The sequence below is a fragment of the Syngnathus scovelli genome, chromosome 5, assembly GCF_024217435.2.
Source record: "Syngnathus scovelli strain Florida chromosome 5, RoL_Ssco_1.2, whole genome shotgun sequence".
NCBI classification, from domain to species: domain Eukaryota; kingdom Metazoa; phylum Chordata; class Actinopteri; order Syngnathiformes; family Syngnathidae; genus Syngnathus; species Syngnathus scovelli.
The window spans coordinates 15,386,498-15,397,682 of NC_090851.1; the positions used below are offsets into that span (position 1 = coordinate 15,386,498).

Below are 11,185 nucleotides of genomic sequence, written 5' to 3' on the forward strand. Positions count from 1 at the left end.
ACTCCAAGATACTTGAACTCCTCCACTTGGGGCAGGATCTCATCCCCGATCCGGAGAGGGCATTCCACCCTTTTCCGATCGAGGACCATGGACTCGGATTTGGAGGTGCTGACCCTCATCCCGACCGCTTCACACTCGGCTGCGAACCGTTCCAGCGAGAGCTGGAGATCACGGCCTGAAGAAGCCAACAGCACCACGTCATCTGCAAAAAGCAGAGACGCGATGCTGAGGTCCCCAAACCGGACCCCCTCAACGCCTCGGCTGCGCCTAGAAATTCTGTCCATAAAAATTATGAACAGAATCGGTGACAAAGGGCAGCCTTGGCGGAGTCCAACCCTCACTGGGAACGAATCCGACTTACTGCCGGAAATGCGGACCAGACTCTGGCATCGGTGATACAGGGACCGAACCGCCCTTATCAGTTGGCTCGGCACCCCGTACTCCCGAAGCACCCTCCACAGAACCTCCCGAGGGACACGGTCGAACGCCTTCTCCAAGTCCACAAAACACATGTGGACTGGTTGGGCAAACTCCCATGCACCCTCGAGGATCCTGCCGAGGGTGTAGAGCTGGTCCACTGTTCCACGGCCAGGACGAAAGCCACACTGCTCCTCCTGAATCCGAGGTTCGACCTCCCGACGGACCCTCCTCTCCAGCACCCCTGAATAGACCTTACCAGGGAGGCTGAGGAGTGTGATTCCCCTGTAATTGGAACACACCCTCCGGTCCCCCTTCTTAAAGAGGGGAACCACCACCCCAGTCTGCCAATCCAGAGGCACTGTCCCCGATGTCCACGCAACGTTGTAGAGGCGTGTCAGCCATGACAGCCCCACAACATCCAGAGCCTTTAAGAACTCTGGGCGGATCTCATCCACCCCCGGGGCCTTGCCACCGAGGAGTTTTTTAACTACCTCAGTGACTTCGACCCCAGAGATTGGAGAATCCGCCTCAGAGTCTCTAGGCCCTGCTTCCTCAATGGAAGGCGTGTAGGTGGAATTGAGGAGGTCTTCGAAGTATTCTCCCCACCGACTCACGACGTCCCGAGTCGAGGTCAGCAGCACGCCATCCCCACTGTAAACAGTGTTGACGTTGCACTGCTTCCCCCTCCTGAGACGCCGGATGGTGGACCAGAATTTCCTCGAAGCCGTCCGAAAGTCATTCTCCATGGCCTCACCGAACTCCTCCCACGCCCGGGTTTTTGCCTCAGCAACCGCCGAAGCCGCGTTCCGCTTGGCCATCCGGTACCTGTCAGCTGCCTCCGGAGTCCCGCAGGCCAAAACGGCCCGATAGGACTCCTTCTTCAGCTTGACGGCATCCCTTACCGCCGGTGTCCACCAGCGGGTTCGGGGGTTGCCGCCACGACAGGCACCAACGACCTTACGGCCACAGCTCCGGTCGGCCGCCTCAACAATGGAGGCGCGGAACATGGTCCACTCAGACTCAATGTCCCCCGCCTCCCCCGGGACGTGGGAAAAGCTCTGCCGGAGGTGGGAGTTGAAGCTCTTCCTGACAGGAGATTCTGCCAGACGTTCCCAGCAGACCCTCACAGAGCGTTTGGGTCTGCCAGGTCGGACCGGCATCTTCCCCCACCATCGGAGCCAACCCACCACCAGGTGGTGATCAGTTGACAGCTCCGCCCCTCTCTTCACCCGAGTGTCCAAAACATGCGGCCGCAAATCCGATGACACGACTACAAAGTCGATCATCGAACTGCGGCCTAGGGTGTCCTGGTGCCAAGTGCACACATGGACACCCTTATGTTTGAACATGGTGTTCATTATTGAAAATCCGTGTCGAGCACAGAAGTCCAACAATAGAACACCGCTCGGGGTCAGATCAGGGGGGCCGTTCCTCCCAATCACGCCCTTCCAGGTATCACTGTCATTGCCCACGTGAGCATTGAAGTCACCCAGTAGAACGATAGAGTCCCCAGAAGGAGCGCTCTCCAGCACTTCCTCCAGGGACCCCAAGAAGGGTGGGTACTCTGAGCTGCTGTTTGGTGCATAGACACAAACAACAGTCAGGACCCGTCCCCCCACCCGAAGGCGGAGGGAGGCTACCCTCTCGTTCACCGGGGTGAACCCCAATGTGCAGGCGCCCAGCCGGGGGGCAATAAGTATACCCACACCTGCTCGACGCCTCTCACCGTGGGCAACTCCAGAGTGGAAGAGAGTCCAGCCCCTCTCGAGAGGGCTTGTACCGGAACCCAAACTGTGTGTGGAGGCTAGTCCGACTATATCTAGTCGGAATCTTTCTGCCTCGCACACCAGCTCGGGCTCCTTTCCAGCCAGAGAGGTGACATTCCTGGTCCCAAGAGCCAGCTTCTGCAGCCGGGGATCAGACCGCCAAGGTCCCCGCCTTTGGCTGCCGCCCAGCTCACATTGCACCCGACCCCTTCGGCCCCTCCCACAGGTGGTGAGCCCATGGGAAGGGGGACCCACGTTTCCATTTCGGGCTATGCCCAGCCGGGCCCCATGGGCGAAGGCCCGGCCACCAGACGCTCGCCTTCGAGCCCCGCCTCCAGGCCTGGCTCCAGAGGCTCTAAAGTTAAAATATGCAAATCAAGTGGTAAAGGAATGCAACTTGCTTCTAGAAGATAAATAAATAAAATTAGAATGTGCTGTCCTCGTGTGCGGGCGGCTCGGTGGCGCACTGAGTAGCACGTCCGCCTCACAGTTAGGAGGGTGCGGGTTCGATTCCACCTCCGGCCCTCCCTGTGCGGAGTTTGCATGTTCTCCCCGAGCCCGCGTGGGTTTTCTCCGGGCACTCCGGTTTCCTCCCACATCCCAAAAACATGCTTGGTAGGCCGATTGATCACTCCAAATTGTCCCTAGGTGTGAGTGCGAGTGCGAATGGTTGTTTGTCTCTGTGTGCCCTGCAATTGGCTGGCAACCGGTTCAGGGTGTCCCCCGCCTACTGCCCGATGACAGCTGGGATAGGCTCCAGCACGCCCGCGACCCCCGTGGGGACTAAGCGGTTCAGAAAATGGATGGATGGATGGATGTCCTCGTGTGCATGGGAGGGACCAGCTCATGATCGACCACAGGAAATGGCCAGCCTGTGACGAATCATTGGTGCTGGGAACTACCTTTTGCGTGCGAGAGCTGTGCATGTGTGTGCGTATATGTTAAAATGATGAACATTGGCTAAAGTTTTAGTATAAAAATTTTTTTGCTAGACTGTGGTCTATCCAATTTGCACCGCAGAACAGAAATGATTTTGAAAGATAAAAATGAGAGGAAAAAGAGAGAAATCTGTTTGCGAGCAGAAACTAATCCACACTAGTGCATGTAAAGTGTCGAGCCCACATGAGAAATTCGAAGAAAAAAAACAACAGAACATGCTTTTAAGAATTGGAAGAACCTAAATTGTGAATTTAAGATTTTGCAATGCTACATTTAATAGGAATAATTGATTGGTTGTGTTATAAGATTATACAAAATTCTAAATGCAAGCTAAATCTGAGAGATTGAGTTCTTCAAATTTAAAAACAAAGAAAAAATTCAGATTAATTTGCCAATTGTTTGTTTTAGTTAAGTTTTTTTGAATTGGTGGATTGTTCTACCAGGAAACCTGAGTTGAAAATGATATATGAATGTTGTGTGGTGAGCTTGGATGAATTGGGACCAATGTGATGGGAAGACTCCTTTTTGGAGACTGTGTGAGATGCATATGATGAGCATTGATGAATGACTGCCTGAATGAAAGGTTGAATGGTTGAAGTCGTTGGCGACTACTATAGAAAATTAGTAGAGCGACTTTGATGACAGAGTGATTTTGAGCAGGTTGAATGTTAGAAAGAAACACGTAGCTTTTGGATTGATAATTAACTAGAGAAAAAAAACTGGAGAACCAGTAACACATGCAGAAGATGTGTGAACTGGGAAATTGAGAAGCGTTTTGGAAAGAAAGTCACATTAAATGATGATGGAATCGTAAGTAGTAAAGAACGCATTCTCCCCAAAAGTTTGTCAAGGTGTGAGGCATGGGCGTTGCCAAGCCTCAAAAGGAGGGAGTGAGTAGGACAGATAGTGGAAGATAGTAATAATACAACACTTTATGACAATGAATTTTCGAATACATTTGGCGTTATACTGTGGTAAATTTTTTGTTCTGGTGTAGATAGGTTAGCAACACGAGAGATTTAGAGGTTCAAAAGAAAGACAGTTAAAAGAAAACATTTTTGATTTGGACAATTGCAGGCTAACAGGAACATGAGAACGATAAGAACTACGAGGTGGGATCCACTTTCATTGGGGAGATTGAGAATTCACAGCACCATACTCTAAGTCACATTTTTGAGCAAGCATGACAATAACATGTGAGAGGTCAAGACATACAGATCAGGGCTTGATGTGGAAAGCAGACCTCGATGAGTTGATTTTCAATAATGATACTGAAGACAACATACTGTCCGATTAAATTGGAACGATAGATAAAATGTAGCTCAAAAATAGGATGAGTTGCAGGATTTACGATATAAAAACGAGACCGCTGTTATTAGAAGAATTTGAAGTTTGGTAAACAAACGTTACCAGCAATTTGATGGAAGCAGCTACATTTGGAGATAGTCTTACAAGTTTGATGTCCCAGCCTGTCATTCTCAGTGTCAGAGTCCCTGAAACCCAATCCGAGACTTCGCCTGCAGCCGTGAACAACCACAAAATGGTGCCTGGCTCTGAAGCACCTTTGACCTTTGGCGAAGGACAAGAAAAGACTGCTGTTGTGCTTGGAGAAGGACAAGTACACTCCGGAGGACAGACAACATCCTCGGGGACGAGAAAAGACAGTGAAAAGCGGAGGAACTCACAATGATGAAAATTGACTCATTTGAACAATGGACTCATTCAAGAGTGATGGATGGGGTCGCTCTGAAGCAACAACAAAAGAACACCAACGTGAGATGGTGAAGTGTGGCAAAAAGATATGGACCTGGAGTGTCCGACAACCAAATCGCACTCCTTGGCGTTACCAAATTTGGTGGAGCTTGGTTCAAAGTGGAAGGGAAGTTCATTGTGCACTGAGTTTGACAGAACTGAGGAGATTTGATAAATAAATAAATAAAAATTTGAAAAATACGTAGGGCTACAGAGAAAAGCATTATAATCAGAGATTGAACGGATTTGGATAAAACAAATAGGCTAAAACGGTAGGAAACAAGAGCAAGATCTGATATTTTGGCTCATCAAGCTTAAGACGTAGAGGTCGAGTTATATAAATTTTAGAACAGGACATTTGGCAGTCAGGAGGAAGCTAGGTTGCTCAATGTACCTACTCAATACAATAGTAAGTTTTTTTGCACCACAGTGGAGGTTGGATGGTCAGAAAGTTAGGTACGTTCAATTTTTGACATTCACACAATCATGCATAGGAGTCACACGGCGACAGTTAACAAGACAATGACTGCAATAGGGGCCACCTACGACTGCACCGACATGAAAAAGTAGAAGTGAGAGAGCAGAGTATGGGATTATATGCTAAAACGTCTGCTATACAGTTACCAATAGGAGATTCTATCAGAAGAAGCTACATGAGAGATGGATTAGAATCCCTGTGTGTGTGTGTGTGTGTGTGTGTGTGTGTGTGTGTGTGTGTGCGTGTGTGTGTGTGTGTGCGCACACCCTGTGTGGGTGCGAGCGTGTGAGGAGAAAGAAGGCATGGATAAGGCAATCTCTTTTACACCATGAGGCAATAAATGGGAACACCCCTGTCATAAATAGTCTTTGGTTAAAGGGAATCATTAGGAAGTGTTCAAACTCTTCCCGCAAACACTCCTATTTGCCAGTTAAATGGGCACGACAATTGACTACGAGAGTTGCAAACAACAGATGAAGAGCAGTTCTTGGCAGATTATATGATCAGGACGCTCAAACTGTGTCAAAGATAAATTTACTGCCGCCTGATCTTTCCTCCTCACAGGTCAACAACCCCATCAATCCAGGAGACTGGGTCTACACCAAGGTCATCAAAAGAAGGAACTGGGCCAGCCACGGCGGGAGGGACCATTCCAAATCTTGCTGACTACACATGTTGCATCCAAGGTTGGAGGACCCACAAATGCATTAACGACGACTGCTCTCCAGGAGGAAACTGGATGGGAGCTTTGGACATCACCGCTGTGTGCCAGGATGAGAGAGCCGTTTTCAAGGTGTAAGGGCTCTACTACCAACATGGCTGCACCATCGGACGGGACCTACTTCATCCAGAGTTTCAGAAGCACTGCCTCACCTGCGTCCTATGGGTGCACGTGCCTGTTCAGAACGGATCGTGGTTTTGTGGTCACAGGAGTTGTCCGATGCTGCCTGCCAACTGGACACGAGTGTGTGCGCCGGTGTGTGTGACAGACCTCACCTACAGACTAGAACATCATCAGCTGACGAAAATACGAGCACATATACAACTTCTTAGACGTGACAGATGTGATAATGATAATGAGGCGTGGATTGCGTAGATGCTGTTCCGTTGAGCATGTTTTACGGAAACTTGATGATTTGACCATCGAAAATGCTTCGCAATGATTGATACAATGATGTACTGTTTCTGTGTTTTTCTTTTTATTTTTTTTATTGATAGCATTCTGGTCGCCTGTGGCAAAGGGGCCGTGTAAGAATTTTCCTGCTAATGACATCTGGCCGGCAGGTTTTTCGCTTACACAATAAGTTTGATCTGGGGTATTAAGGTGATGCCTCATCTTCACTGGAAAGTGTTGCTATCATTGTTTGTTGTTTGGGGTGACATAATCATATGATAAAACAGGAGGGAGATGTTAGGGTTTTCCAGGTTATCTTTAACATAGGATTATGTTGGAATGTAGACTATAATGATTAACCAATCTTGTCTTGCTCTCACAACGTAGTAAAGTGGTTGCTTCCTCTGCTTGAGTGACCAGCTGCAGAGGAAGCAATCAAAGTTGTTCTGTTTCCCACAACATTGTAAAACACCCCCTGCTCTGATCTTACCAGAGGCCGGGGGTTCACCAAACCTGTCCACTCTCACCCCCACTCTGTTCCTCCTAATAAATATGCCCTTGCAGGAAGGAGACTTTCCAGACTTCATTCTGGAGCGAGTGAGCTCTCCACCTGCAGGTGTCTAAAAGAACTTGCCTGTCTCCCGTGTGGTTCTTGCAAAATAAGTTGGAGTGAGCAAATCTCTAACACCCATCATTTTGTTCACTTCAACCTGTGAAAATATAAAAGTGTCCTGGTCAATATTTGAGATATACTCATTCAAATATGAGCTCCTATGAGCAAAACCCACTAAGACCTCCACAAAATCCCAAATATTGTGCTAATCATTTTTAAAATTATTGTTACAGGTCGAAGTGAACAATAGGAGGAATGAGCATAAGAATTTTTGGGGCGATTGGTCGTAGGTTTCAGACATTTATTAAGTTGTTACAGCTCCATAGTCAGACAGGCAAACAAACACAGCAGTTAGGTCGCGCTAGCTCCTATGGCTTGTTGAGGTCAAATTAGTTTTTGACGACTAAAAAGACAAGATAAGCAGAATGATTTCACCTTATTACGAGCTCCGTGTTGCAGACAAAAATTTACGAGCCTACCGACAACTGGGTTTGCCGCCGCCAAAGAGGCAGTCAGGGGCATCTTGTCCACTGGACCTCTCGTGGCCGGCTTCCTGCTGATCATCCAGCCAGAGCAAGAGATGCAGCGGCATATGTCGCACTGCCAGCCCGTGTGCGCCAATTTCAGATAAATAACAGCAAGACAACCGGGTCAGCTTGTCGAAATTTAAAAATTTGGCATTACTAAGATTCGGAGGCCTGGATTTACAACGATTCAGCAGAGTCTGAGCACTTAAAGTACCTCCTTTTTGGATAGGCAGCGAAGGCAGTACCCCATAGGTGGACTTCTAGGGAAATAAAAGTCAAATCAATCCCTACAGATTTAAATCGAATACACTGCATAATCACTTAATAACAATTCAGCTTACAAAAAGCTTTTCGGACCGCATTGTTTTGTGACTTATGAAAGAAAACAAACAGACATGACAGGAGCGGCACTTTCATTGCAGGGGGGCTGCTCATAACGTGCTCGATTGGGTCAGCCATGGAAAGGCTAATTGTTTGATCATATTTTTAGAGATTGAAGTGACCCCAGGTAGAGAGTTTAGTTGATTACCGTTATTCTAATATTATTAGCGCTGGATTTTGAATGGACAAATTCGGATCGATGCCTCCTCTAAGACGTGAAGGTGGGGGGGCGTCGCTATATTCATCATTAAAATTGGGCATTTTTAAAGGCATTACATTTATTCATTTCTCCGAATTAGATGGATAAAATAGAAAATAATTGTTTCCATTCTGATAAAGTAAATAAACTGAGCTTGTTAGTGAAAAATAGACAATATCACGGCTGGATCATCCCTTCAAAGTTCAAGGTGTGCAAAAGATAAACAATAAAATTTAGCAGAGGTTTTGGTCCAGTATATAGAATAGTCTATTAAGCATCAAAATGTGTCACCTAGTGCTTATCTACCTACCTGTAGCTGTTGTTCGGGACTGCGGTGAAAGAGCTTTCCCTCTGACTGAATGTGACTTGGGAACAGCAGTAACACAAGTGCTGTTAAAAGAGGTAACAGAGTCACAGGAACTACTGGGACCCCAGGGTTTTTTCCCACTCAGACTGCCTGTGGAAGGATTGCTTCTGCTGGCCCTCTCGTCCGACCTGGTACCGATACATGAAGATTTGGGAGAAGCTGAAAAAGACAGAGATTGTTTAAATGCTTGTCAGCTTGTTGTTAAATGTTGCAAAACATCATCTTAACTAAAGGAGATGTCCCATGAAGGAGACAGGATATTGAATAAACTATTAAATTATTCAACCCTTGATGTTACAACAAATACTTTGCACAGGACAAAAATGAAAGTTTTTTTGTGGTAGTGTGCAGAAAGATCTGTAGAAGAGATGTACCGTAATTTCCGGACTATAAGCCGCGACTTTTTTCCAAAATGTTGAACCCTGCGGTTTATAGTCAGGTGCGGCTTATATAAGATTTTTTTTCGTGATTTTTGTGATGACTTGATCACTTTTATACACTCGTAAAAAGGCTGTGGACCACTGTTGTGCGGTATCTTGAAGAAAAAACAACAACAAAAATACTATTTTGAAACACTACTATGGCTGCTGCTTATTCTGGCTGTGTTGCTTGTGACTATTATGAGCTTTAGTAGGAATGCACGCTAGGTGACCTGCGTCAAAGGGCTCTAAACCCTTTCTCTTACTCTGCCATGTGACTCAGAGATTACACAAAGCAGTGCACACTTCCGTGTTGCAGCGGTACTACTGCTGCGTCACAGGCAATGTTTAGAAAGATATGTTAAAGTATGTTATTAAAACTTTTAAAGGCTTTCTGTGTACTGTCTTTCTTTGTAAAAAACCCATGTGCACGTGCGGCTTATAGTCCGGTGCGGCTTATGTAAGAAAAAAACTAAAATATCCCCGAATTTTAGCTGGTGCGGCTTATAGTCCGGTGCGGCTTATAGTCCGGAAATTACGGTAATTACAGAGAAAACACATTATTTGTTCTTGCAGTATGTCAGTATATTCCAGTATAAGTGATGTATACTTAATGAAAGTGCTGCTGGTAGTCAGCAAGAAAGCCATTACAAGGGTATGATTTAAAATTGATCCACCAACCAATGAATAATGGCTGGGACCACTAGAATATTTTAAATGGAAACTTTCACATACATACTGAGGATTAACATTTCTGCCCATAGTCTATATATAGATGCTCCAATTTCCGTAACGTCTGTCGTCCTCAAATGACGACCAGCATTCGTGCCAGTTGTATACAGTTATAACCAGTCTTTGACCTGTCGAAACCGGAATCGCCGCCATCTGCCCAGTGTATGAGTCAGTCGTGCTAGGTGAATGAAGCCGGACAGTTGCGATTCACGATGGAACATGATCAAAAGTGAGCTCCAGGATATTATGATAAACTCGAGATAGAGGGGTGAAACTTTTAGGGAACAATCATCATATAATGGTTATTGACTGATGTGATTGCAGTGATGATTCGCCCTGACGTATTTCCTCCATGTATTATTTTATGCAAAACATCTATATATAGACTATGGGCGTCTATGGGTACAAAATCGGTGCTGGATGACCTCAATGCAATCGAAGGTGAAGATGAAGACGCAGCTGTGGATGAAATCTTCATTGCTCCCCCCGTCATCAGTGTGGAGTCTGCGCCTGACAAATTCCCGGACGCCAGACCTCTCGCCGCCCCCACGATTGTCGTCGGAAAGAGCGCAAATCAGAAGCTGGACTTCTTCCTTTTTGATGTATATCTTCACCTTGTTCAAGAGACCAAGGTGACTGACTCCAACTTCCAGCTCACCATCGGAAAATTGAAGCGCGTGTTGGGGATCTTGGTGCTCTCGGGTTACCACTCTCTCCCCAGTCGCCGACATGACTGGAGCACAGATGAAGATCTCCAGTGGGCCCTCGTCGCTGGGGCCATATCACGCAACAGGTTCGAGGAGATCATCCGTTACATTCACTGCGCCGACAACGCGCACCTGAACCTCAGCGACCGGATGACAAAGCTGCGTCCCATGAAGGACATCCTCAACGCTCGGTTCAGGGAGGCGTATCCAATGGACTGCAATGTTGATCTGGACGAGGCAATGATTGAATATTTTGGAAGACACCAAATCTTGTCTGTCGTGTACGACACGGCAAACAAGATTGCGCTCACTCGGTGGAAGGATAACGCCGTGGTCACCATCGCCTCCACCCTCGCCTCCACCCTCGCCGCCGAGCATCCTCTGCAGAAGGCGTCACGCTGGTCAGCGAAGGAGAAGATGAAGGTGACAGTGGACCAGCCATTTGTTGTCCAGCTGTACAACCGCAGCATGGGCGGCACGGACCAGAGCATCGGGCTCTACTGCATCAACATGCGCTGGAAGAAGTGGTGGTGGCCGATATTCACCTGGATGCTGGACGCGGCCGGCTTCAATGCATGGGTGCTGCACCGGCTGGATGAGCATAGCGGGATGTCTCTGCTGGACTTCCGACGCGAGGTGGCCCGAACTCTGCTTGCAGCACCAGGCGTCACTCGAGCTCGGAGAGTGGGCAGACCACGCCTGTCCGCAGTTGCCGATGACTCGCGCTTCGACGGCATGGAAGTGGCGGAGCAAGGCCGAAAAGTGCGCACT

At 47.6% G+C, this 11,185-nt stretch overlaps 1 long non-coding RNA gene across 1 annotated transcript; it reads right to left on the reverse strand.

Annotated features, from left to right (window-relative positions):
* Window positions 1-7,366: 7,366 nt before the first annotated feature.
* Window positions 7,367-8,493, reverse strand: LOC137840315 (uncharacterized). The gene is made up of 2 exons (XR_011086874.1): window positions 7,824-8,493; window positions 7,367-7,682 (listed from the first exon to the last, which is right to left on the reverse strand). It is a non-coding gene; the product is annotated as an uncharacterized lncRNA (long non-coding RNA).
* Between the last annotated feature and the right edge of the window lie 2,692 nt (window positions 8,494-11,185).